Source organism: Scyliorhinus torazame, chromosome 3 (genome assembly GCF_047496885.1).
Source record: "Scyliorhinus torazame isolate Kashiwa2021f chromosome 3, sScyTor2.1, whole genome shotgun sequence".
NCBI lineage: Eukaryota > Metazoa > Chordata > Chondrichthyes > Carcharhiniformes > Scyliorhinidae > Scyliorhinus > Scyliorhinus torazame.
In genome coordinates, this window is record NC_092709.1 from 174,717,984 (window position 1) to 174,744,124 (window position 26,141).

Below are 26,141 nucleotides of genomic sequence, written 5' to 3' on the forward strand. Positions count from 1 at the left end.
AGGAACTGAAGAACCTAGATTGGGGGCGGATGTTTGATGGTAAATCAACATCTGACATGTGGGAGGCTTTCAAATGTCAGTTGAAAGGAATTCAGGACCGGCATGTTCCTGTGTGGAAGAAAGATAAATACGGCAAATTTCGGGAACCTTGGATAACGAGGGATATTGTAGGCCTCGTCAAAAAAAAAAGGTGGCATTTGTCAGGGCTAGAAGGCTGGGAACAGACGAAGCCTGTGTGGAATATAAGGAAAGTAGGAAGGAACTTAAGCAAGGAGTCAGGAGGGCTAAAAGGGGCCACGAAAAGTCATTGGCATATAGGGTTAAGGAAAACCCCAAGGCTTTTTACATGTACATAAAAAGCAAGAGGGTAGCCAGGGAAAGGGTTGGCCCACTGAAGGACAGGCAAGGGAATCTATGTGTGGAGCCAGAGGGAATGGGTGAGATGCTAAATAAATACTTTCCATCAGTATTCACCAAAGAGAAGGAATTGGTGGATGTTGAGTCTGGAGAAGGGTGTGTAGATAGCCTGGGTCACACCAAAATGACGAGGTGTTGGGCGTCTTGAAAAATATTAAGGTAGATAAGTCCCCAGGGCCTGAAGGAGGCTAGAGAGGAAATTGCTGAGGCCTTAACAAAAATCTTTGGATCCTCACTGTCTTCAGGTAATGTCCAGGAGGACTGGAGAATAACCAATGTTGTTCCTTTGTTTAAGAAGTGTAGCAAGGATAATCCAGGGAACTACAAGCCGGTGAGCCGTATGTCAGTGGTAGGGAAATTACTGGAGAGAATTCTTCGAGACAGGATCTACTCCCATTTGGAAGCAAATGGACGTATTAGCGAGAGGCAGCACGGTTTTTTGAAGGGGAGGTCGTGTCTTACTAACTTGATAGAGTTTTTCTAAGAGGTCACAAAGATGATTGATGCAGGTAGGGCAGTGGATGTTGTCTATATGGAAATCAGTAAGGCCTTTGACAAGGTCCCTCATGGCAGACTGGTACAAAAGGTGAAGTCACACGGGATCAGGGGTGAGCTGGCAAGATGGATACAGAACTGGCTAGGTCACAGAAGGCAGAGAGTAGCAATGGAAGGGTGCTTTTCTGATTGGAGGGCTATGACTAGTGGTGTTCCGCAGCGATCAGTGCTGTTCGTAATATATATAAATGATTTGGAGGAAAATGTAACTGGTCTGATTAGTAAGTTTGCAGACGACACAAAGTTTGGTAGATAGTGATGAGGACTGTCAGGGGATACAGCAGGATTTAGATCGTTTGGAGACTTGGGCGGAGAGATGGCAAATGGAGTTTAATCCGGGCAAATGTGAGGTCATGCATTTTGGAAGGTCTAATGCAGATAGGGAATATATAGTGAATGGTAGAACCCTCAAGAGTATTGACAGTCAGAGAGATCTAGGTGTACAAGTCCACAGGTCACTGAAAGGGGCAACACAGGTGGAGAAGGTAGTTAAGAAGGCATACGGCATGCTTGCCTTCATTGGCTGGGGCATTGAGTATAAGAATTGGCAAGTCATGTTGCAGCTGTATAGAACCTTAGTTAGGCCACATTTGGAGTATAGTGTTCAATTCTGGTCGCCACACTACCAGAAGGATGTGGAGGCTTTAGAGAGGGTGCAGAAGAGATTTACCAGAATGTTGCCTGGTATAGAGGGCATTAGCTATGAGGAGTGGTTGAATAAACTCGGTTTGTTCTCATTGGAAGGAAGGAGGTTGAGGGGCGACCTGATAGAGGTCTACACAATTATGAGGGGCATAGACAGAGTGGATAGTCAGAGACTTTTTCCCAGGGTAGAGGGGTCAATTACTAGGGGGCATAGGTTTAATGTGCGAGGGGCAAGGTTGAGAGGAGATGTCTGAGGCAAGTTTTTTACGCAGAGGATAGTGGGTGCCTGGAACTCGCTACCGGAGGAGGTAGTGGAAGCAGGGACGATAGGGACATTTAAGGAGCATCTTGACAAATACATGAATAGGATGGGAATAGAGGGATACGGACCCCGGAAGTGAAGAAGATTGTAGTTTCGTCGGGCAGCATGGTCGGCACGGGCTTGGAGGGACGAAGGGCCTGTTCCTATGCTGTGCTTTTCTTTGTTCTTTGTTCTTTATTCTTTGTTCTTTGTTGTTTGGGCCAGTGAGCTATATCAGAGTGTTTGATCAAGCAAAAAAGATTCTCTGGCTTGGGCATGTGCACAGGATGGAAAATGGCCTCACCTACATAGTTGGTAGGATTTCGCAGGCCAGATGGTGGGGGATGAATGTAATGCGACATGAATCCCAGGTCCCGGTTCAGGCCGCACTCGTGTGCGGAACTTGGCTATAATAGCCAACTGTCCTACCAACTGTCCTGGCTTGACACAATTCACACCTCTTTAACCTGGGGTTACCCCATCTCTGGATCTGTAAAGATTTAATCACCTGCTAATGCTCGCATTCCAAGCATTGTCTTCTGGCATCTTTGAATCTGTCTATATATATGTTTCTGGAACATACCTCTTCATTCACCTGAGGATGGAGCAGCGCTCCGAAAGCTGGTGACATCGAAACAAACTTGTTGGACTTTAACCTGGTGTTGTAAGACTTCTTACTGATCTTTGTGGTGCACTGCAGTACACCCCCCAGAGGATCGCCCACTTTGTGGTGGTCTGCTGTGACCCTACGACGATGGTGCTTATCAATGGGCATGAAACGTCCTGCCTAATCGACTCTGGGAGCACGGAGAGCTTCATACACCCCGACACAGTAAGACGCTGTTCTCTCCCCGTCCACCCCGTTAATCAAAAAATCTCCCTGGCATCCGGATCTCACTCAGTGGCGATAAAGGGGTTTTGTGTAGCTAACCTCACAGTCCAAGGAAGGGAGTTCAAAAACTACTGACTCTACGTCATTCCCCACCTCTGTGCGGCCACACTCCTAGGGTTGGATTTTCAGTGCAAACTCCAAAGTCTAACTTTCAAATTCGGCGGCCCTATACCCACCCCCCCCCCCCTCACTGTCTGCAGCCTTGCGACCCTCAAGGTCGATCCGCCCTCCCTGTTTGCGAACCTCATCCCGGATTGCAAACCCGTCGGCACCAGGAGCAGATGGTACAGTGCCCAGGACCGGATCTTTATTAGGTCAGAGGTCCAACGGTTACTGAAGGAAGGTGTCATTGAGGCTAGCAACAGCCCATGGAGAGCTCAAGTTGTGGTGGTAAAGACCGTGGAGAAGCATAGGATCGACTACAGTCAGACCATCAACAGGTTTACACAGCTCGACACGTACAGTCTCCACCGCATATCCGACCTGATCAACAGGATCACGCATTACCAGGTCTTCTCCACGGTGGATCTTAAGTCCGCCTACCACCAGCTCCCCATCCGCACTAGTGACCGCAAATACACTGCCTTCAAAGCAGATGGGCGGCTCTACCACTCCTTAAGGGTTCCCTTCGGTGTCAGTAACGGGGTATCGGTCTTCCAACGAGAGATGGACCGAATGGTTGACCGGTACGGTTTACGTGCCACATTCACGTACCTCGATAACCATAGAAACATAGAACATTACAGCGCAGTACAGGCCCTTCGGCCCTCGATGTTGCGCCGACCTGTGAAACCACTCTAAAGCCCATCTACACTATTTCCTTATCGTCCATATGTCTATCCAATGACCATTTGAATGCCCTTAGTGTTGGCGAGTCCACTACTGCAGGCAGGGCACTCCACGCCCTTACTACTCTCTGAGTAAAGAATCTACCTCTGACATCTGTCTTATATCTATCCCCCCTCAATTTAAAGCCATGTCCCCTCGTGCTAGACATCACCATCCGAGGAAGAAGGCTCTCACTGTCCACCCTATCCAATCCTCTGATCATCATGTATGCCTCAATTAAGTCACCTCTTAACCTTCTTCTCTCTCACGAAAACAGCCTCAAGTCCCTCAGCCTTTCCTCATAAGATCTTCCCTCCATAGCAGGCAACATTCTGGTAAATCTCCTCTGCACCCTTTCCAATGCTTCCACATCATTCTTATAATGCGGTGACCAGAATTGCACGCAATACTCCAAATGCGGCCGCACCAGAGTTTTGTACAGCTGCAACATGACCTCATGGCTCCGAAACTCAATCCCTCGACCAATAAAAGCTAACACACCGTACGCCTTCTTAACAACCCTCTCAACCTGGGTGGCAACTTTCAGAGATCTATGTACATGGACACCGAGATCTCTCTGCTCATCCACACTGCCAAGAATCTTACCATTAGCCCAGTACTCTGTCTTCCTGTTATTCCTTCCAAAATGAATCACCTCACACTTTTCTGCATTAAACTCCATTTGCCACCTCTCAGCCCAGCGCTGCAGCTTATCTATGTCCCTCTGCAACTTGCAACATCCTTCCGCACTGTCCACAACGCCACCGACTTTAGTGTCATCTGCAAATTTACTCACCCATCCTTCTACGCCCTCAGCCAGGTCATTTATAAAAATGACAAACAGCAGTGGCCCCAAAACAGATCCTTGTGGTACACCACTAGTAACTGGACACCAGTCGGAACATTTCCCATCAACCACCACCCTTTGCCTTCTTCCAGCTAGCCAATTTCTGATCCAAACTGCTAAATCACCCTGAATCCCATGCCTCCGTATTTTCTGCAGGAGCCTACCGTGGGGAACATTATCAAACGCTTTACTGAAATCCATATACACCACATCAACAGCTTTACCCTCATCCACCTGTTTGGTCACCTTCTCATAGAACTCAATAAGGTTTGTGAGGCACGACCTACCCTTCACAAAACCGTGTTGACTATATCTAATCAAATTATTCCTTTCCAGATGATTATACATCCTATCTTTTATAAACCTTTCCAAGATGATTTTGCCCACAACAGAAGTAAGGCTCACTGGTCTATAGTTACCGGGGTTGTCTCTACTCCCCTTCTTGAACAATGGGACAACATTTGCTATCCTCCAGTCTTCTGGAACTATTCCTGTAGACAAAGATGACTTAAAGATCAAAGCCAAAGGTTCAGCAATCTCCTCCCTAGCTTCCCAGAGAATCCTTGGATAAATCCCATCCGGCCCAGGGGACTTATCTATTTTCACACTTTCCAGAATTGCTAGCTCCCGGACCCGTCCTGCTCCGAAAATATGTGCGGGCGCACAAATCGGACCCATTGGTCGAGAGGGTCCATCTCCTCCACGCTAACCCTCCGTACGCCTACGTGGCGTACCCCGACGGCTGACAGGATACGGTCTCCCTACGGGACCTGGCGCCCGCTGGATCCCCACACTCACCCCTGCCACCAGTCCCACCATCCCTCCCACCGGCGCACCCCACAGCCGCCCCCTTCCCAGGTGGATCGGTTCTTCCGCCGGCCCCGACTAGGCCCTGCCCACCGGCGCACCCCACAGCTGCCCCCTTCCCAGGTCAGTCGGCCCTTCCACCAGCCACGTCAAGGGGTGATGAAGCTGCCACAGAAGCCGAAACCACGCTCCCGGAGTCACAGATGCCCGAACCTCCACCGACATCACCACCAAAGCTACGACGATCGCAGAGGACTACCAGGGCCCCTGATCAACTAATTGCTTCCTTTTGAAATGTACATTACTGTTGTAAATAGTTAAAAGTTGTAATGAGGCAAAACGCTGTATGGAGGCATTACGGTACCTCCATAACTATCACTTCCACCACTTTTACCACGTTGTAATACGAAGCCACCACCCCCGCCGGACTCTTTTTTTTAACAGGGGGTAAATGTGGTAGTCTGTGTTAGGAGGATTACGGTACCTAGTAATGCCGGAATACCATTGGTGGAGAATGTACTTGTTCCCATTGGATAAGCTTGCATGTTAGCCCCGCCCTGCAAGGTGGGGTATAAGAGCCTGTGGCGCCCCAGCAGCTTTCTTCTGTACCTGCGCTGCTGGGGGAAACATCTAGCGTATTAAAGCCTTCAATTGTCTCCAGTCTCGTTTCTGAGGTTATTGATTGTGCATCACCTTGCAAATTTGTTCCTCGACATCTTAGCACTAAGTTGGTGGCCTATAGAATACACAGAGCTATGAAGTTGCAACTTGTTTTGTTCCTGAGCTCCAGTCAAATCGATTCTGTCCCTGCTCCATTTTGAACATCCTCTCTCTTTCGCACTGTAATATTGCCCTTAATCAACACTGCGGCTCCTTATTTTCCAAACTTCCTGAAGACCTTTTATGAATTAAAATTCTACCATTTGCCAGGGTGGGATTCGTACCAGGATCCCCAGAGCATTACCCTGGGTCTCGGGATTACAAGTCATGTGACAATACCAGTACCCCACCGTCTCCCCCATATATAAGAACAACAAGAACTTTTAACAATTGTTTGATGTATGGCTGAAGATATGCGCTCATGGTGAGACTCACTGATTACTTTAATATATCGGAGCAATTTTTAATAAAAAGGTGAAGTCTCCATAGTCCCAGATGACCATAGGCTGCTTTCCTCTTTGATGAGGAGAGCTGACTGTTGGTGATTTAACCTGAGGGTCACCACACATCAGGCAAGGAGCAGGGTTGAGAAGACAGGCTCTTCATGGACAATCTCAGTCAGTATGGGAATTGAACCCTTGCTGTTGGTCTTGCTTTGCATCACAAACCAGCTGTCTAGCCAACTGAGCTAAATTAGCTGGACCTCTGTGGGAGAGTAATTTTTTTCTTTTTATTATTATTCATTACTATATAACTTTTTAATGAAAGTGCAATGTACTGAAAATTGTTTTCCATTTTGACATTTGATCTGAAGAGAAAAAAATTAGCAAAACTATAGAAAAAGGCAGAAAAATGTGTCTAGATGAGTTGCCCTTGCCAAGAGCTGACACGGGCATGATGGGTCATATCTCTTGCTTCTGTGCTGAAATAATTCTAGGATTCTTGGTGTAACATACATGAGACGCATGTGGCCGGCCGATTAGGCTCCCCATGAGTCTCATGGAATACGAGCTTCCCCGCTGAGGGGGACAGAGCACCCGCAACAGCGGGAGAGCAAATCAGTTGATTAAAAACCCCAGCCCAAGTGTGCACTGGCCGCGTAGTCCCTTCTGGGAGCAGTGTACTGATGCACTGTCAATTACGACAAAACGAGAGTAGGGTGTAATCGAGGCTTTATTAAGCAGAGATGTGTAGCCTCCTGCAGCTGCTGCCGAAATGGCTGCAGCTCGGTGAGCACACACATTTATACTCCGCCTACTGAGCGGAGCCAGAAGGCCCCCGTACCTGTAGTACAGGAGCCTTACCGTATTACATCTCGTATGTGATATATATAACAGTGGTGACTACCACATGTACATGAAGCCTTCGTTATTGTTTACAAATATTTTGTTCCTTATGCTTCCTGTGTGGCCGCTCCTTGAACTCAATTCTGTTCTCTGACAAAAGATCACCTTCTTCCAGCACAGAAAGGAAAAACAGGAGGTGAGGCACTTATGTCCATTGCAAAGTCCTTTCTATTACGAACATGCAATCCTCCCTGCCTGTTTTTATTCTACATACTGCATCTGTGCAATGAGAAAAAATGTATTCCATAGAAGCAGCCCTTTTGGACATCTGAGAGAGCAGTGAGTCATTGAATAGCACTCTTGTTTTGAACAAATAGCCTGACTTTGCAGTAACTCAAAAGAACAAGAGAGGTGAAACACTACATCTAAATTTAGATTATTTCCTTCCTCATGACTGAATGGTAAATTCTTCTGTTGACTGTTTTAGTGCATTTATATGATATTTAGCAGTACTTAGATTTGTCAGACTAAGTGCACTGACATTATTGAGCTGTTATTCTCTTGCACTGACATTTCATGAAATCCGCAGCCCTAATGTTGGATAATGGCACAGATGGATCTATATCAAGATCTTCCATTTTACTGCTGCATGTTTATTGCATTTTAAGTTATGTTTAATGCACTTTGTTTATGCTTGTTTCCTCTTTCCTTACTCTCCAAACGTATTTAAAGTTAAACATCATTTTATTTGCTGTAAAAACATCACAGGCTATTTTTATCACAATTTTTCAGTAATCTTTCATGTATTGTCCAGTCAGAGATATGCTCACAATAGATAAAATGTTAGTTTAAGTCCAACCAGAACGGAGGAACTAACTTCTCCTGCAATGGAGATGATTTGGACATAAACAAAACATGGAAATACTGCTGAGTTTGATTGTTTGCTGTGCATAATAGGCCTCCCTGATCGTCAGTAGTACATTCTTTTACTTTACTTTTCTGGGACCATATGAAAATGATGCTATGTCAAAAGAGGAAGTAATTAAAGGCAAAGAGGCATCACAGGCAATTTATTGTCTCAAGATTAAGTTAATGATCCTGAATGATTTTAGGCCTGAACTGTCTCACATCAACTTGCATTGCTGGTTTACAGATGACTTCCCCACTAATTGTCATGGTGATAATAGTGGAGTGATTCTGGGAAAAGAGCCATACATTGAATAAATTGAGACAACATTTCAACATTTGCGGTATTATTCTCATTGCGCATTGTTGGAGACCCAGAATATCCAGAAAATGAATTCACCTACGGAGAAGCTGAGTAAGACCAAGCTGGTAGTAACAACCTCAATTTAAAATTTGACCTTTACACTATCACTTCCTCACATTGAATGAAAACAGACTACAGGTTACATTTAATGTGTGAAGATAGTATCTGCCCTTAGGCCTATAGTATAGATTTAAATTTGTGCACCTCGATGTATAGGATTCAAATAAATCTGGTACTGTGGTGCTGAAGGTCACTGACACTGTTGGTTATTTAAATGGAAAAGTATTTGGCATGCAGTAAAAAAATATATATCTGTGTTTGTTACAACTTCTTCTGACTCCATCTATAATTTACACATTGATCTACTGTAGTTTTCTTCCCAGGGCATTGTTGCGTTATATTTAACTGAGGATCCAAAGCAATCCAAATGAAAATCTTACATTCAATAATAATAATAATGCTCTATTATTCTCCTATTGCCCACAAGGCACTTTATCACATGGTTTGATATCAAATCCCCTTGATAGCTACAGAATAGGAGGCTAAAAGAGCAGTAAACATGTATCCAGGCAAAGTGACTTTTACATATGTTTATCTTCCATTATCTTCAGCAGAAGGAGTAAACACTGACAGAAAGGGAGGGATTCTCCGTTTGAGAGACCATGGGCTGGATTCTCCGGTCGCTGACACCAAAATTGCGTTCGACGATTGGCCGGAGAATCCAAGTTTGTGACGAAACCGGGGGTGGCGCCGATTTTGTGATGCTCTGCCCCCTCCAAAGCGCCATATTCTAGGCGTACGCCGTGCCACGTATCGACGGCCTCAAGGCATGCCTGAGGGCCGCCCCCCGATGCTCCGCCCTTTACCGGCCGAGTTCCCGATGGCGTCGGTCGCATGTGGCTTCATCCGTCAGGAACTCGGCGTGGCAGCTGCGGACTCAGTCCAGCACCGTCACAGTCGGGGGGGGAGGGCTGATCCATGGGCAGGGGGGGACTTTATTAGGGACTGGTGGCACATTGGGGGATGTTCTGGGGCATATGAGCCGGCCAAAGGGGGGGCACTATTTCATGAGCCGGGTCCGCGAGCTGTTTTGCGCCATTTTTTCTGGCGTAAAACGCCGCCGCTCCAACGCCGGCGTGGGGACGTGGCCCCAGAATCGGAGAATCCCGCTCCATGGGCGGGCTTCTCCATCCCACCGCACCAGATTTTTGAGGCTAAGTGCCGCACGGACGTGGGAACCGTGCCATTTTCCGACAGAAAAAACAGCACAACAGCTGCACCAATTCAGCTACTTTAAATGGGCTAGCACCTCCAGCACGTGGAACGCAATCAATTCCATGGAAAATGGTGCCGGATTCACCGGTCCTTAATTGGCACTCATGAGGCTCACTCACCGCAGTCGCACTTAAAAGGTCCTCCCCCCCCCCACACACACCGTCCCAGCCAACAAAATGGCTGGAAGGAGAGCAGCACAACGGTTCAGGCACCCTGAGCTGGACACCCTCCTGAACGCTGTGAAGGAGAGAAGGGTGACCCTGTACCCCGGCCTGGGAGGACGGCTGCCAGGCGCCATGCCTGGGCGCAGGTGGCAGAGGCTGCCAGTGCCGTGGGCAACGTCACCCGGACTGGCATGCCATGCCGGAAGAAACTCCACGACCTACTCAGGGCGGCCAGAGTGAGTTGGCAGTGCTGTGCCCCTGGCACTAACCCTGCCACCCCACACACCCGTAACCAGGCCCCTCCACCCCAGGGAATGGCCACACCCCCACCCTGCCGCACATGCCAGCATCCATGCCAGCTGCCATGGCCGGGTGCCCTGGCCACTGAGACACCATCTACCCAATTCCTGGGCAGTATGCGTCGGACCGTCTAACACTGTCATGTTTGTGTTTACCACACCCCTCTGCCCCCCCAGAATGCCGCGCTCAACCGCCAGGAATGGGTGAAGACTAGCAGAACTGTGGCCCCTCACCATGCCCGAGCAGAGGGCACTGGACATGGTCAGCGGCCCAGAGGTAAGGGAGGTCACTGAGGTGTACTTCGGCGGTGGTCGAGGAGTGCGACACTGCTTAATCGCGGATGCCCATGACACATGTGTGGAAACCCCCCCCACACCCTCCTCAGCCCCCGCAATCCACCCCCCCTCACCCTCGTCACCCTCATCACCCCCGTCAACCCGCACCTCCTTCAACCCCCTCAGCCAACACCTACAACACCTACCTCACCGCCCCCCCCCCCACCCCCCACACCCCACACCCCACTACCCCCCGGCCCACTGTCTAATCAGACATGCCATTGTGTCTTACAGGACCTGCCGGAGACGGGGCGGGTTCACCCGGAGTCTCCCGCCCCCAGCCAGATGGCCGAGCACTGACAGGGAGAGCATCCCGAACAATAGCCCTCCGCCCGAGACTCAGGACACCCCGGAGCTCGGGTCGGAGGAGGACACGGACATTCTGTCAGAGCTGTCTCCTATATCCTCCACCACCCCAGAGGCTATCACCTCGGTTGGGCACATTAGTGAAGAGGCACCTGGGATACTGGATGGTGCGCACCACACAGTCGGTCTAGTACAGCAGGTGGCGTGAGGAGCAGCCAAGGGGCCAGACGGTCGGAGGACAGGCCAGCCCCAGGAACCAGCTGCCGGGCTTCTGGGACATCCAGTCCCAGCCACAGTTCAGGTGCAGGCAGAGAGCCAGGGACTGCAAGAGGGGATGACGGCGGGCATCCAGCACCTGTGGGCTGGATGGAGTCCATCCGCGTGCAGGAGCAGGAGGTGGTGCCAGTCATGCATGCCACCCAGCCAGACACCGCACGGGTGGCGTCTGTGGTGGAGGCATTGGGGGCGACGGTTTCAGCTATGGATCAGCGTGTCCAAGGCCTGGGCCACTCTGTGTAGGCTGTGGCCAAGGCCCAGGACAGGCCTGCCCTCTCACAGGCAGCCATGTGTCTGAGCCACTTGGACACTGCAGTGGCGCTCCTCAGCATGGCCCAGTCTCAGCAAGTCATGGCCGGAAACTACTCGGCCTGGACTTCCAGAGCAACCTCAAGAGCCTAATCCTGAAATTCGGCGGGCCCCTACCACCCCTCACTGTGTGCGGCCTCGCGACTCTAAAGGTTGATCCGCTTTCCCGCTTCGCAAATCTAACCTCGGATTGCAAACCCGTCGCCACCAGGAGCAGACGGTACAGCACCCAGGACAGGACCTTCATCAGGTCCGAGGTCCAGCGGCTGCTTCTAGAAGGCATCATCGAGGCCAGCAACAGCCCCTGGAGAGCCCAAGTGGTCGTAGTTAAAACTGTGGAGAAACGCAGAATGGTCGTGGACTACAGCCAGACCATCAATCGGTACACGCAGCTCGACGCGTACCCCCTCCCACGCATATCTGATATGGTCAATCAGATTGCACAGTACTGGGTCTTCTCAACGGTAGACCTCAAATCCGCCTACCACCAGCTCCCCATTTGTAAATCGGACCATCCATACACTGCCTTCGAGGCAGACGGCCGCCTCTATCACTTCCTCAGGGTTCCCTTCGGCGTCACCAACTGTCTTCCAAAGGGAGATGGACCAAATGGTCGACCGATACGGTTTGTGGGCCACCTTTTCGTGCTGAGACAACGTCACCATCTATGGCCATGATCAGCAGGACCACGACGCCAACCTTGCCAAATTTCTCCGCACCGCCACCCTCCTAAACCTCACCTACAACAAGGAGAAGTACGTGTTTAGCACGACCCGCTTAGTCATCCTCGACTATGTGGTCCAGAACGGAGTTCTGGAGCCCGATCCCGACTGCATGCGCCCCCTCATGGAGCTCCCCCTCTCCCACTGCCCCAAGGCCCTCAAATGCTGCCTGGGGTTCTTTTCGTACTATGCTCAGTGGGTCCCAAACTATGCGGACAAGGCCCGCCCACTCATACAGTCCACCCATTTTCCCCTGACGGCCGAGCCACAACAGGCCTTCACCTGTATCAGAGCCGATATCGCCAGGGCCAGGATGCACGCAGTAGACGAGTCACTGCCCTTTCAAATAGAGAGCGACACATCAGACGTCGCCCTAGCCACCACCCTCAATCAGGCAGGCAGACCCTTGGCATTCTTTTCCCGCACCATTTATGCCTCAGAAATTCGGCACTCACCCGTCGGAAAAGAGGCCCAAGCTATCGTTGAAGCTGTGTGGCATTGGAGGCATTACCTGGCCGGCAGGAGATTCACTCTCCTTACTGATCAACGGTCGGTAGCCTTCAGGTTCAATAACATACAACGGGGTTAGATCAAGAATGATAAGATCTTGAGTTGGAGGATCGAGCTCTCCACCTACAATTACGAGATTTTCTATCACCCCGGCAAGCTCAACGAGCCCTCAGACACCCTATCCTGAGGTAGATGTGCCAGCGCACAAGTAGACTGACTCCGGATCCTGCACGACAGCCTTTGTCACCATTTAATAAAGGCCGCAATCTGCCCTTCTCCGTCGAGGAAGTACGGACAACCACCAGTGACTGCCAGGTCTGTGCGGAGTGCAAGCCGCCCTTCTGCTGGCCGGGCTGTGCACGCCTGGTGAAGGCCTCCCGCCCCTTTGAGCGCCTCAGCGTGGATTTCATAGTGCCCTGACCCTCCACCGACCGTAACACGTGTTTTCTCCGTGTGGTCGATGAGTACTCCAGATTCCCCTTCGCCATCCCATGCCCCGATATGACGTCTGCCACCGTCATCAAAGCCCTCAACAAAATCTTCGCTCTATTCGGTTTCCCCGCCTACTTCTACAGTGACAGGGGATCCTCCTTCATGAGTGATGAGCTGCATCAGTTCCTGCTCAGCAGGGGTATCGCCTCCAGCAGAACGACAAGCTACAACCCCCGGAGAAATGGACAGGTAGAGAGGGAGAACGGGACGGTATGGAGGGCCATCCAACTGGCCCTACTGGCCTCCCACTGGCAGGAGATCCTCCCTGATGCACTACACTCCATTTGGTCAATAATGTGCACCGCCACTAACAACACACCCCATGAACGTCTTTTTGCCTTCCCCAGGAAGTCCACATCTGGGATGTCGCTCCCGACTTGGCTCGCAGCTCCAGAACCAGTCCTGCTCCGTAAGCACGTCCGACTCCACAAGGCAGAGCCGTTGGTGGAAAGGGTGCAATTGCTCCATGCAAACCCCCAGTATGCTTACGTGGCGTACCCCGGCGGCCGCCAGGATACTGTCTCCCTCAGGGACCTGGCACCAGCAGGTCCTACACACACTCACACCCCCGGTCCAGCACCACCCTTCTCTCACCCGGCGCTGCCAGCATCAACCCCCCCGGGACCATCCATCCCCCCCTGCCCACGCCCGAGGATGAAGAGGTTTTTCTGCATGCTCCCGGAGGGTCCGGACAGCATCACCGCCACCACTACGTTGCTCCCAGCGGCACATCAAGGCCCCGGACCGGTTAAACCTCTAACTGGACTTCAAAAGACATTTTTTTCCTCTCTATCAAAAATTGTAACTGTAAATGTAAAAAGAAAACCATTTGTTGTCTACAGTTCTCCATCACCCCCGCCGGACTCAATTTTAACATGCGGTGAATGTGGTAAACCACTGTTGCACCTCTATTAAGTGATGTATGGTAGGACCTGCCTGTTGGCTCTGCCCAGTAGGCGGAGTATAAATATGTGTGTCCTCCATGCTGCAGCCATTTCGCCAGCTGCTGTGGGAGGCCACACACCTTAGAGCAATAAAGCCTCAGTTGTACCCAACTCAAGTCTTTGTGCAATTGTTCGTCCATCAGTCACAATGTGATATGGTGCAGTTCCAGACGGAGATGGTCCACTCCCTGTGCTCCGTGGCTGCGAACGTGCAGACCCTGGTCGAGACCAGAGCGGGTATCCAGGACTTGCAGTGCCAGATGGCGGAGGGGCCTCAGGGGATGGCTCCACTCGTACACCCGTCCAATGGAATGCCAGGTGGCCACTGGGCACTCAGAGGGAGGAGGAGATGATGGGGCCCGTTCTGGTGACTCCTGCAGGGGAGGTGCTGGAACACTGCAACACCTCAGACTCCCCATCTCCTATCCCTGGTGCATCTGGTGGACAGCAGGCAGAACAGTGTGGCACCACACCACCCAGGACACCTGAGCAGTGGTCGAGCCCATCCAGGCTGGGTCACGCCAGGAGACGCGCGCCAACGGGGACCCTTGTCGCAGGGCAGGAGTCACAGCAGGCTGCCTCCACTCCTGCTGTACCGCCTGGGGAACCACAAAGGCGTAGTGGTAGGGCCCGTAAGGCAAGAAAGTTAGACACCAGTCAAGTTGACAGGGGTGCAGGGCACAGTTGAGTTATAGGGACTAGGGCACAGAGTGTGCATATATTTCTACAAAATCAAAAACTGTTAACACCGCTGAAATCTGCCTCGGTGCTATGTCTGATGGGTGTGGGTGCGGGCTGGTCCAGGCTGACCGGGGCAGGGGAGGGAACTGTGCTGTCCACCCTCCCTCCACCCCGGCCCTTGCCACGACCGCCCCCAGCCCAGGGATTTGACAGGACCGTGTGATGGACTGGCCAGCTCGCATACAGGGTTCGCCCAGGTGGAAGATGCTACACAGGTGGAAGGTGCTACTGCAGGGGTGGTCATACGATGTGGAGCACCAGAGCTCATCACAGAGCAGGTTGTCATCATCCTCCAGCCCATGGACCAGACTCACCAACCCAGGGCCCCCAGCACATTGCGCCGCAGGTATGTATAATGGAGGAGTACACAAAGTGGGCGGTTTGATGGTGTGAGAGGGGGGTGTGGGTCTGGGATGTGGTGCCTGTGCCCCTGGCCAGCAGCCCCCCTCCCTCATAGTCAGTGAACCTGGAGGCGATCAGAGCGTCCCTGGTGATAACACCATGCGACCTCCCCTGCCTGCCCGGGCCCCATGTCCTGCTCATCGTCCCTCTCACCCACATCCTCCTCACGGACGAGGCCTGCCCTTGCTCCTCATCCTCCTCCTCCAGCAAATCGCCCCTCTGCTGCGTGATGTTGTGGAGGATGCAGCAGGCCGCCACGATGCGGGCAACTCTCTCAGCCTTGTACTGGAGGCTCCTCCAGAGTGGTCCAGGCACCTGAAGTGCATCTTCAGGATGCCGAAGCACCACTTGATCACGCTCCTGGTCGCTGCATGGGCATCGTTGTAGCGGGTCTCCGCGTCGTTCTGTGGCCTCCGGATGGGTGACATCAGCCACGGCCGCAGCGGATAACCCCTGTCGCCCAGAAGCCAACCCCTCAGCCGGGGGTGGGGGTACCCCTCGAACATGTCAGGGTTCACCGAGTCTGCCAGGATGAAGCAGCCGTGCACACTGCCCGGGTATTGGGCGCAGAGGTGTATGATGCGCAGCTGATGGTCACAGACCAGCTGGATGTTCATTGAGTGGAACCCCCTTTGGTTACTGTAGAGCGGCCTGTTATCCACAGGTGCCCGTAGGGAGACATGCATCGCGTCTATCACCCGCTAGACCTGGGCATCCTGACGATGGCAGCGAATCCCGCTGCCTGGGCATGCTGGTGGGCTCGGTCCACATGGTAAGGGATGCAATAACCCATCTGGTTATAAATGGCCTCCGTGACGGCGCAGATACACCTGTGCGGCGAAGTCTGTGAGATCCCGGACAGGTCCTCCAGATGTTCCGGTTTCCTCCCACAGTCTAAAGATGTGCCGGTTAGGTGGATTGGCCATGCTAAATTTCCCTTAGTGACCAAAAAAGGTGAGGAGGGGCTGTTGGGTGACGGGGATAGGGTGGAAGTGACGGCTTAAGTTGGTCGGTGCAGACGCGATGGCCGAATGGCCTCCTTCTGCACTGTATGTTCTATGTTCTCTGTTCCAATTGGGGGTGCCAGTCCCGGACTATGCAGGACATGTGGGCCAGTACTCTGCTCACTGAAACCAGTGCAATTCCAACCGACACCGACCTCGGATTCGCTGAGGCCGGAATTGGCACTGGAGAACTCCACTCCCCACGCACTCTCATTGCTACCAGGAAGATGGCGTCACGCAGAGCTGCCTCGAGATTCGCAGCCATGGAGCTGGAGATCATGCTTGATGCAGTGGAGGAGAGGGGGATACCTCCCAGTTTCAGGACTGGAACCAATGTCCTAGGGGGTGCTTTTGCTAACACTGTTGGGGAGGCTTTAAACTAGTGTGGCAGGGGGATGGGAACCAGATTAGGAAGTTAGAGGTCAGTAAAGAGGCAGCAACTAAAGCCAGTAAGGTACTAGATAATAAACTCAATGTGACTAAGGGGAAGAGTAGACAGGGAAGAGATGATGAACGCAAAGGGACAGGTGGTCTGAGATGCATTTGTTTCAATGAGAGAAGTGTAGCAGGTAAGGCAGATGAACTTAGGGCTTGGTTTAGCACCTGAGAATATGATGTTATTCGTATTACTGAGACTTGGTTGAGGGAAGGGAAAGACTGGCAACTAAATATCCAAAGGTATAGATGCTTCAGGAGGGATAGAGAGGGAGGTAAAAGGGGTGGAGGAGTTGGATTACTGGTCAGAGATTATATCACAGCTGTGATTAAGGAGGGCACTATGGAGGATTCGCGGACTGAGGCAATATGGGTAGAGCTAAGAAATAGGAAGGGTGCAGTAACATTGCTGGGACTTTACTACAGGCCTCCCAAAAGCGAGCGTGAAGTAGAGGTACAAATATGTAGACAGATTATAGAAAAATGTAGGAGCAATAGGGTGGTCGTGATGGGTGATTTTAACTTCCCCAACATTGAATGGGACTCATGTAGTGTTGGAGGCGTAGATGGAGCAGAATTTGTAAGGAGCATCCAGGAGAGTTTTTTAGAGCAGTATGTAAATAGTACAACTCGAGAAGGTGCCATACTGGACCTGGTATTGGGAAATGATCCCGGCCAGGTGGTTGACGTTTCAGTCGGTGATTACTTTGGGAATAGCGATCACAATTCCATAAGTTTTAGAATACTCATGGACAAAGACGAGAGTGGTCCTAAAGGAAGAGTGCTAAATTGGGGAAAGGCCAAGTATAACAAAATTCGGCAGGAGCTAGGGAATGTGGATTGGGAGCAGCTGTTTAAGGGTAAATCCACATTTGAAACGTGGGAGTCTTTTAAGGAAAGGTTGATTAGAATGCAGGACAGACATGTCCCTTTTGAAAATGAGGGATAGAAATGGCAAGATTAGGGAACCATGGGTGATGGGTGGAATTGTGAGACTAGCTGAGATAAAAAAGGAAGCATACATAAGGTCTAGGCGACTTAAAACTGATGAAGCTTTGGAGGAATATCGGGAAAGTAGGACAAATCTCAAACGCGCAATAAAGAGGGCTAAAAGGGGTCATGAAATATCTTTGGCTAACAGGGTTAAGGAAAATCCCAAAGCCTTTTGTTCGTATATAAGGAGCAAGAGGGTAACTAGAGAAAGGATTGGCCCACTCAAAGACAAAAGAGGGAATTTATGCGTGGAGTCAGAGGAAATGGGTGAGATTCTTAATGAGTACTTTGCATCGGTATTCACCAAGGAGAGGGACATGACGGATGTTAAGGTTAGGGATGGATGTTTAAATACTCTAGGTCAAGTCGGCATAATGAAGGGGGAGGTTTTGGGTATTCTAAAAGGCATTAAGGTGGACAAATCCCCAGGTCCGGATGGGATCTATCCCAGATTACTGAGGGAAGCGAGGGACGAAATAGCTGGGGCCATACCAGATATCTTTGCAGCATCCTTGAGCACGGGTGAGGTCCCGGAGGACTGGAGAATTGCTAATGTTGTCCCTTTGTTTAAGAAGGATAGCAGGGTTAATCCAGGGAATTATAGACCTGTGAGCTTGATGTCAGTGGTAGGCAAACTGTTGGAGAAGATACTGAGGGATAGGATCTAATCACATTTGGAAGAAAATAGACTTATCAGTGATAGGCAGCATGGTTTTGTGCAGGGAAGGTCATGTCTTACAAACCTAATTGAATTATTTGAGGAAGTGACAAAGTTAATTGATGAGGGAAGGACTGTAGATGTCATATACATGGACTTCAGGAAGGCGTTTGATAAAGTTTCCCATGGCAGGTTGATGGAAAAAGTGAAGTTGTTTAGGGTTCAGGGTGTACTAGCTAGATGGATAAAGAACTGGCTGGGCAACAGGAGACAGAGAGTAGTGGTGGAAGGGAGTGTCTCAAAATGGAGAAAGGTGACTAGTGGTGTTCCACAGGGTTCCGTGCTTGGACCACTGTTGTTTGTGATATACATAAATGATCTTGACGACGGTATAGGTGGTCTGATTAGCAAGTTTGCAGATGATACTAAGATTGGTGGAGTTGCAGATAGCGAGGAGGACTGTCAGAGAATACAGCAAAATATAGAATAGAGTGGAGAGTTGGGCAGAGAAATGGCAGATGGAGTTCAATCCAGGCAAATGCGAGGTGATGCGTTTTGGAAGATCTAATTCAAGAGCTGACTATACGGTTAATGGAAGAGTCTTGGGGAAAATTGATGTACAGAGAGATCTGGAAGATCAGGTCCATTGTACTCTGAAGGTGGCAACGCAGGTCGATAGACTGGTCAAGAAGGCATACAGCATGCTTGCCTTCATCGGATGGGGTATTGAGTACAAGAGTCGGCAGGTCATGTTACAGTTGTATAGGACTTTGGTTAGGCCTCATTTGTAATACTGCATGCAGTTCTGGTCGCCACATTACCAGAAGGATGTGGATGCTTTAGAGAGGGTGCAGAGGAGGTTCACCAGGATGTTGCCTGGTATGGAGGGTGCTAGCTATGAAGAAAGGTTGAGTAGATTAGATTTGTTTTCATTGGAAAGACGGAGGTTGAGAGGGGACCTGATTGAGGTCTACAAAATTATGAGAGGTATGGACAGGGTGGATAGCAACAAGCTTTTTTCCAAGAGTGTGGGTGTCAATTTCAAGGTGAGAGGGGGAAAGTTTAAGGGAGATGTGCGTGGAAAGTTTTTTACGCAGAGGGTAGTGGGTGCCTGGAACGCTTTACTAGCAGAGGTGGTAGAGGTGGGCACGATAGCATCATTTAAGATGCATCTAGACAGATATATGAATGGGCGAGGAACAGGCGAAAGTAGATCCTTGGAAAATAGAAGACAGGTTTAGATAAAGGATCTGGATCGGCGCAGGCTGGGAGGGCCGAAGGGCCTGTTCCTGTGCTGTAATTTTCTTTGTTCTTTGTTCTTTCTTTGTTCTCTTCCCCAGGTGGGCAGGAGGTTACAACCTGTTGATGGAAACCGGGGCAGGGAGGAAGTGACAGATGCGGTGAGCGCCGTGAGAAAATGAACAACATCCTAAGGGTAGCCTGTGTGAGCCACCAGCTCTGTGCCCCTGGCATCACTTCCTCCCTCACCTCCCACACCTGTCCTCCACCATTTAGAGGTCAATCGAGATCCACCCATTGGGGGGAGAGGGACTGTGTGTGTTAATGGTGACTATGGGTGATTCCTGATTCCTTTTGGTCATTTGTTTATGTTAACATGCGGGCTAATGTTTGGATGTTTGGTGGAAGGATGGGATTGTTATTGATGTGGGGATTGACATTGCATTTGTTACTGATTATTGTTTATTGTTGGCGGGTAGAAATTTGGCAGAAAAGGTGAAAAAGGAGGAGAATAAAAATATTTTTTTAAAAACAACACCTATTCACCATCATTCCTTTCTGCCTAAATCCCCAATCTGAAGGTCGTGAGGGATGGGTGTAGAGGGTGTGTCAATTGGGTGGTTGTAGGAGGTTGTTGGTGTGGGGTGTGGGTGTTGGAGGGAGGCACTGGGCAGGGCCCCCAGGACAGTCCGACGTCCCACCTGGGGTCACCCTCGGAGGCGGCAAGGAATGGGACCAGAGATGTGGAGGCGCCATGTAGTACGGTCTACCATGTGAATGACCCAAAACCACTCACCATCCCCATAACTGTCCCCACTAAACCCAATACCACCCCCACCTCCTCAGAGGATACATGGGCACGTGAGGCGGAATGGACAGAACACACACAAAGAACACCCTGGCAGACAGTGGAATGTGATACCATCTCACAGCAGGTTGTCATCATCCTCTGCCTCATGCACCAGACTCAAAGAACAAGAACAAAGATCCATACAGTACAGGAAGAGGCCCTTCGGTCCTCCAAACCTGTACCGGTCATAATACCAACCTTGATTAAAACCCTCAGCACGTCCTTGTGCGGTATCCGTCTATACCCATCATTTCCATGTATTTATCAAGATGCCTTTTGAACGCCGTTAATGTACCTGCTTCCACAATCTCCCTTAGCAACGGGTTCCAGGGACTCACTACCCTCTGTGTAAAAAAACCTATCTCTCACATCTCCACTAAACTTTGCCCCATGGACCTTAAACCTATGCCCCCTGGTGACTTACCCCTCCACCCTGGGAAAGAGTGCCTGCCCATCCACTCTATTCATGTCCCTCATAATCTTGTAGACCTCTATCAGGTCATTCCTCAACCTCCCTCGTTCTAATGAAACCAGTCCGAGTCTATTCAGCCTCTCCACATAGCTAACACCCTTCAGACCAGGCAAAGTCCTGGTAAACCTCCTCTGCACCCTCTGCAAAGCCTCCACATCCTTCCGGTAATGTGGCGACCAGAATTGTGTGCAATATTCCAAGTGCGGCCTTACCAAGGTTCTATACAACTGCAGCATGACTTGCCAGTTTTTATACTCGATGTCCCGTCCAATGAAGGCAATCATTCCGCATGCCTTCTTGACTATCTTGCCCACTTGTGCTGCCACTTTCAAAGATCTGTGGACCTACATGCCCAGATCTCTCTGACTTTCTATATTCCTAAGAGTTTTGCCATTTATGGTATATTTGCCCGTTATGTTAGACCTACCAAAATGCATTACCTCACATTTGCCTGGATTAAACTCCATTTGCCATTTCTCTGCCCAAGCCTCCAACCTATTTATGTCCTGCTGTATCCTCTGCCGATCCTCAACACTATTTGCCACTCCACCAACCTTGGTATCATCCGCAAACTTATTAATCAGACCAGCTACAGTTTCCTCCAAATCGTTTATGTACAAACAAGAGAGGTCCCAGCACAGATCCCTGTGGAACACCATTAGTCACAATCTCCCATTCAGAAAAACACCCTTCTACTGCTGCCCTTTGCCTTCTGTGGCCGAGCCAATTCTGTATCCATCTTACCACCTCACCTCTGATCCCGTGTGACTTCACCTTTTGTACCAGTCTGCCATGGGGCACCTTGTCAAAGGCTTTACTGAAGTTCATGTAAACAACATCCACCGCCCTCCTCTCATCAATCATCAAGCCCCGACCACGAAGTGAGTCCCAGTCAATAGCGAGGAAATTAAAATCCCTACTATAATAACCATGTTACATCTGCAGGTATCCAAAACCTCTCTCCCTATTGGCTCCTCTATCTCTCGCTGGCAGTTGGGGGGTCTGTAATAAATGCCCAACATTGTGATTGCCCCCTTCCTGTTCCTAAACTCTACACAGATTGCCTCATTGTATGAGCCCTCAATGGTGTTGGCCCGCTGTATGGCTATATTATTCTCCTTACCCAGTAATGCTACTCCCCCGCCCCTTTTACATCCCCCTCTATCTCTTCTGAAGCATTTATATCCTCCAATGTTCAGCTGCCAATCCTGCGGTCCCTTTAACCATGTTTCTGTGATAGCTACAACATCATAATTCCAAGTACTAATAAGTGCTCTAAATTCATCTGCCTTACCTGCAATACTTTTGGCGTTGAAACAAATACACTTCAAACCACTACATTTGAGCAGACAGAGTAATGTTTTTCTCTTATTTTTTTTCTCTATTTCCCCTTCAGTTATGACACTTTCCCGTGATAAGCTATCCCCCACAACATTATCCAAAAGGTATATTTGTTAGAGAGGGCAACAGCCACAAGGGATTCCTGCACTGACTGCCTGTCTTTTCTCGTGGTCACCCATCTGTCTGCCTGCACCTTGGGTGTGACCACGTCTCTATAACTTCTATCTATGACGATTTCCGCCACCTGCATGCTCCTAACTGTATCCAACTGCTGCTCTAACCGAACCACGCAGTCTGTGAGGAGCTGCCATTGGTTACACTTCCTGAAGATGTTGTCGACCGGAACGCTGAAAGTGTCACAGATCTCCCACATCACACAGTTAGAGCACTGCATCCCGCTGAGTGACATTTAAGCACTAGTTAATTAATTCAAAATAAATACTTAAATCGTTATTAGATTAAGTTACGATGAACTATATGGTCCCTGGTGCTAGATTTCTACTGTAAAATTAAATGCTAAACACTGATCTTTGCCCTCAGGTTTAGTTACTCCTCTATCGGGTTAAATAATTAGTTTCAATTAGTTTTTTCAATGTTTCTTTCCAAATTTAACACAGATTCCCTCCCAGCCAATCAGATCACAGCTTTACTGTGATGTCACTTCTCAGTTGACGCCACTGAGACTGCTGACCCAGTGCCAACACCGTGTTGTGATGCTGGTCGGGGCTTAGAGGGGGGGGGAGGCTGGAGGGGAGGGGGGATGGAGTGAGTAGAGGGCAGAGAGGGGAAGAACATGGAACATAAAACATTACAGCGCAGTACAGGCCCTTCAGCCCTTGATGTTGCACCGACCTGCGAAACCACTCTAAAGCCCATTTACACTATTCCCTTATCGTCCATATGTCTATCCAATGACCATTTAAATACCCTTAGTGTTGGCGAGTCCACTACTGTTCCAGGCAGGGCATTCCACACCCTTACTACTCTCTGAGTAAAGAACCTACCTCTGACGTCTGTCTTATATCTATCCCCCCTCAATTTAAAGCTATGTCCCCTCGTGCTAGACATCACCATCCGAGGAAAAAGGCTCTCACTGTCCACCCTATCCAATCCTCTGATCAACTTGTATGCCTCAATTAAGTCACCTCTTAACCTTCTTCTCTCTAACGAAAACAGCCTCAAGTCCCTCAGCCTTTCCTCATAAGATCTTCCCTCCATACCAGGCAACATTCTGGTAAATCTCCTCTGCACCCTTTCCAATGCTTCCACATCCTTCCTATAATGCGGTGACCAGAATTGCACGCAATACTCCAAATGCGGCCGCACCAGAGTTTGGTACAGCTGCAACATGACCTCATGGCTCCGAAACTTAATCCCTCTACCAATAAAAGCTAACACACCGTACGCCTTCTTAACAACCCTCTCAACCTGAGTGGCAACTTTCAGGGATCTATGTACATGGACACCGAGATCTCTCTGCTCATCCACACTGCCAAGAATCTTACCATTAGCCCAGTACTCTGTCTTCCTGTTATTCCTTCCAAAATGAATCACCTCACACTTTTCTGCATTAAACTCCATTTGTCACCTCTCAGCCCAGCGCTGCAGCTTATCTATGTCCCTCTGGAATTTGTAACATCCTTCCGCACTGTCCACAACTCCACCGACTTTACTGTCATCTGCAAATTTACTCACCCATCCTTCGACACCCTCCTCCAGGTTATTTATAAAAATGACAAACAGCAGTGGCCCCAAAACAGATCCTTGTGGTACACCACTAGTAACTGGACTCCAGTGTGAACACTTCCCATCAACCACCACCCTTTGTCTTCTTCCAGCTAGCCAATTTCTGATCCAAACTGCTAAATCTCCCTGAATCCCATGCTTCCGTATTTTCTGCAGTAGCCTACCGTGGGGAACCTTATCAAACGCTTTACTGAAATCCATATACACCACATCAACTGCTTTACCCTCATCCACCTGTTTGATCACCTTCTCAAAGAACTCAATAAGGTTTGTGAGGCACGACCTACCCTTCACAAAACCGTGTTGACTATGTCTAATCAAATTATTCCTTTCCAGATGATTATACACCCTATCTCTTATAAACCTTTCCAAGATTTTGCCCACAACAGAAGTAAGGCTCACTGGTCTATAGTTACGGGGTTGTCTCTACTCCCCTTCTTGAACAAGGGGACAACATTTGCTATCCTCCAGTCTTCTGGCACTATTTCTGTTGACAAAGATGACTTAAAGATCAAAGCCAAAGGCTCAGCAATCTCCTCCCTAGCTTCCCATAGAATCCTAGCATAAATCCCATCTGGCCCAGGGGACTTATCTATTTTCACCCTTTCCAGAATTGTTAACACCTCCTCCTTATGAACCTCAAGCCCTTCAAGTCTAGTAGCCTGAATCTCAGTATTCTCCTCGACAACATTGTCTTTTTCCTGTGTGAATACTGACGAAAAATATTCATTTAGCACCTCTCCTATCTCCTCGAACTCCAAGCACAACTTCCCACTACTGTCCTTGATTGGCCCTACTCTTACCCTAGTCATTCTTTTATTCCTGATGTATCTATAGAAAGCTTTAGGGTTATCCTTGATCCTACCTGCCAAAGACTTCTCATGTCCCCTCCTGGCTCTTCTTCGCTCTCTCTTTAGGTCCTTCCTAGCTAACTTGTAACTCTCGAGCTCCCTTACTGAACCTTCATGTCTCACCTTTACATAAGCCTCCTTCATCCTCTTGACAAGTGTTTCGACTGCCTTAGTAAACCACGGTTCCCTTGCTCGACCACTTCCTCCCTGTCTGACAGGCACATACTTATCAAGGACACGCAATAGCTGTTCCTTGAACAGGCTCCACATTTCCATTGTGCCCATCCCCTGCGTGGCGGCTTTTAAGCACATGTTGTGCGTTCTCCTGTGCCTGCTCGGGTTCCATGCCGGGTTCGCCCTGGCCATCCTCCGCATCCTCTACATCGGAGCATTCCTCGATATCCTCCTCCAGCCTGTCCCCCTCTGTAGCATGATGTTGTGCAGGACACATCAGGCCAGCACAATGTGCGAGCCCCTCCTAGGGTTATATTGGAGAGCCTCGCCAGAGCTGTCCAGGCATCAAATTTCATCTTCAGGATGACGATGCAGCACTCAATGATGCTGCATGGGTGTTGTTGTGACGGTTCTGCACGTCAGTCCCGGACCTTTGACCACCTGCAGCAGGCAACCTTGCCACCGAGGAGTCAACCCCTCATCCAAGGGAGAGCATCTAGAGTGTCGGGTACCGTTAGCGCCAGGACGTATGTGTCATGCACGCTGTCTGGATATTGGGCTCAGACCAGCATGTTGTGCAGCTGGTGGTCACACACCAACTGCACATTCAGGGAATGTAAGCCCTTGCTATTAAGGAAGGGCACCCCCTCATGAACCAGTACCCATAGGGGATCAAGTGTCCCATCTATCAGCCCCTGGACATGGGGCATGCTAGCAATTTCCATGAATACCACTGCCCGGGCATCCTGGTGGACTCGGTCTACATTGAAGTTTATATTGTCCACAGTCTGGGCATATAGGACATCTAAGATAATTGCAGATATCTGCAAGACCCTAGACACGTCCTCACCCAGCCCCTCAAAGGGCCCTGGGGCAAGGAATTTCAGGGCGATCGTCACCTTGACAGCCACCAGGAGCAGGTGTCGTCATCCATAATCCCACAATTCCAGGTGCACCATCATCTGTCACAGATGTTGCATGGTCTTCCTGGTTAGCTGACGTCTTCGCTGACATGTTCGGTCTGGCAGGTCCTCGAAGGACAGGCGGCAACAGTATATACGTGTCCTGATCGGATACCTCCTTCACACCACCTC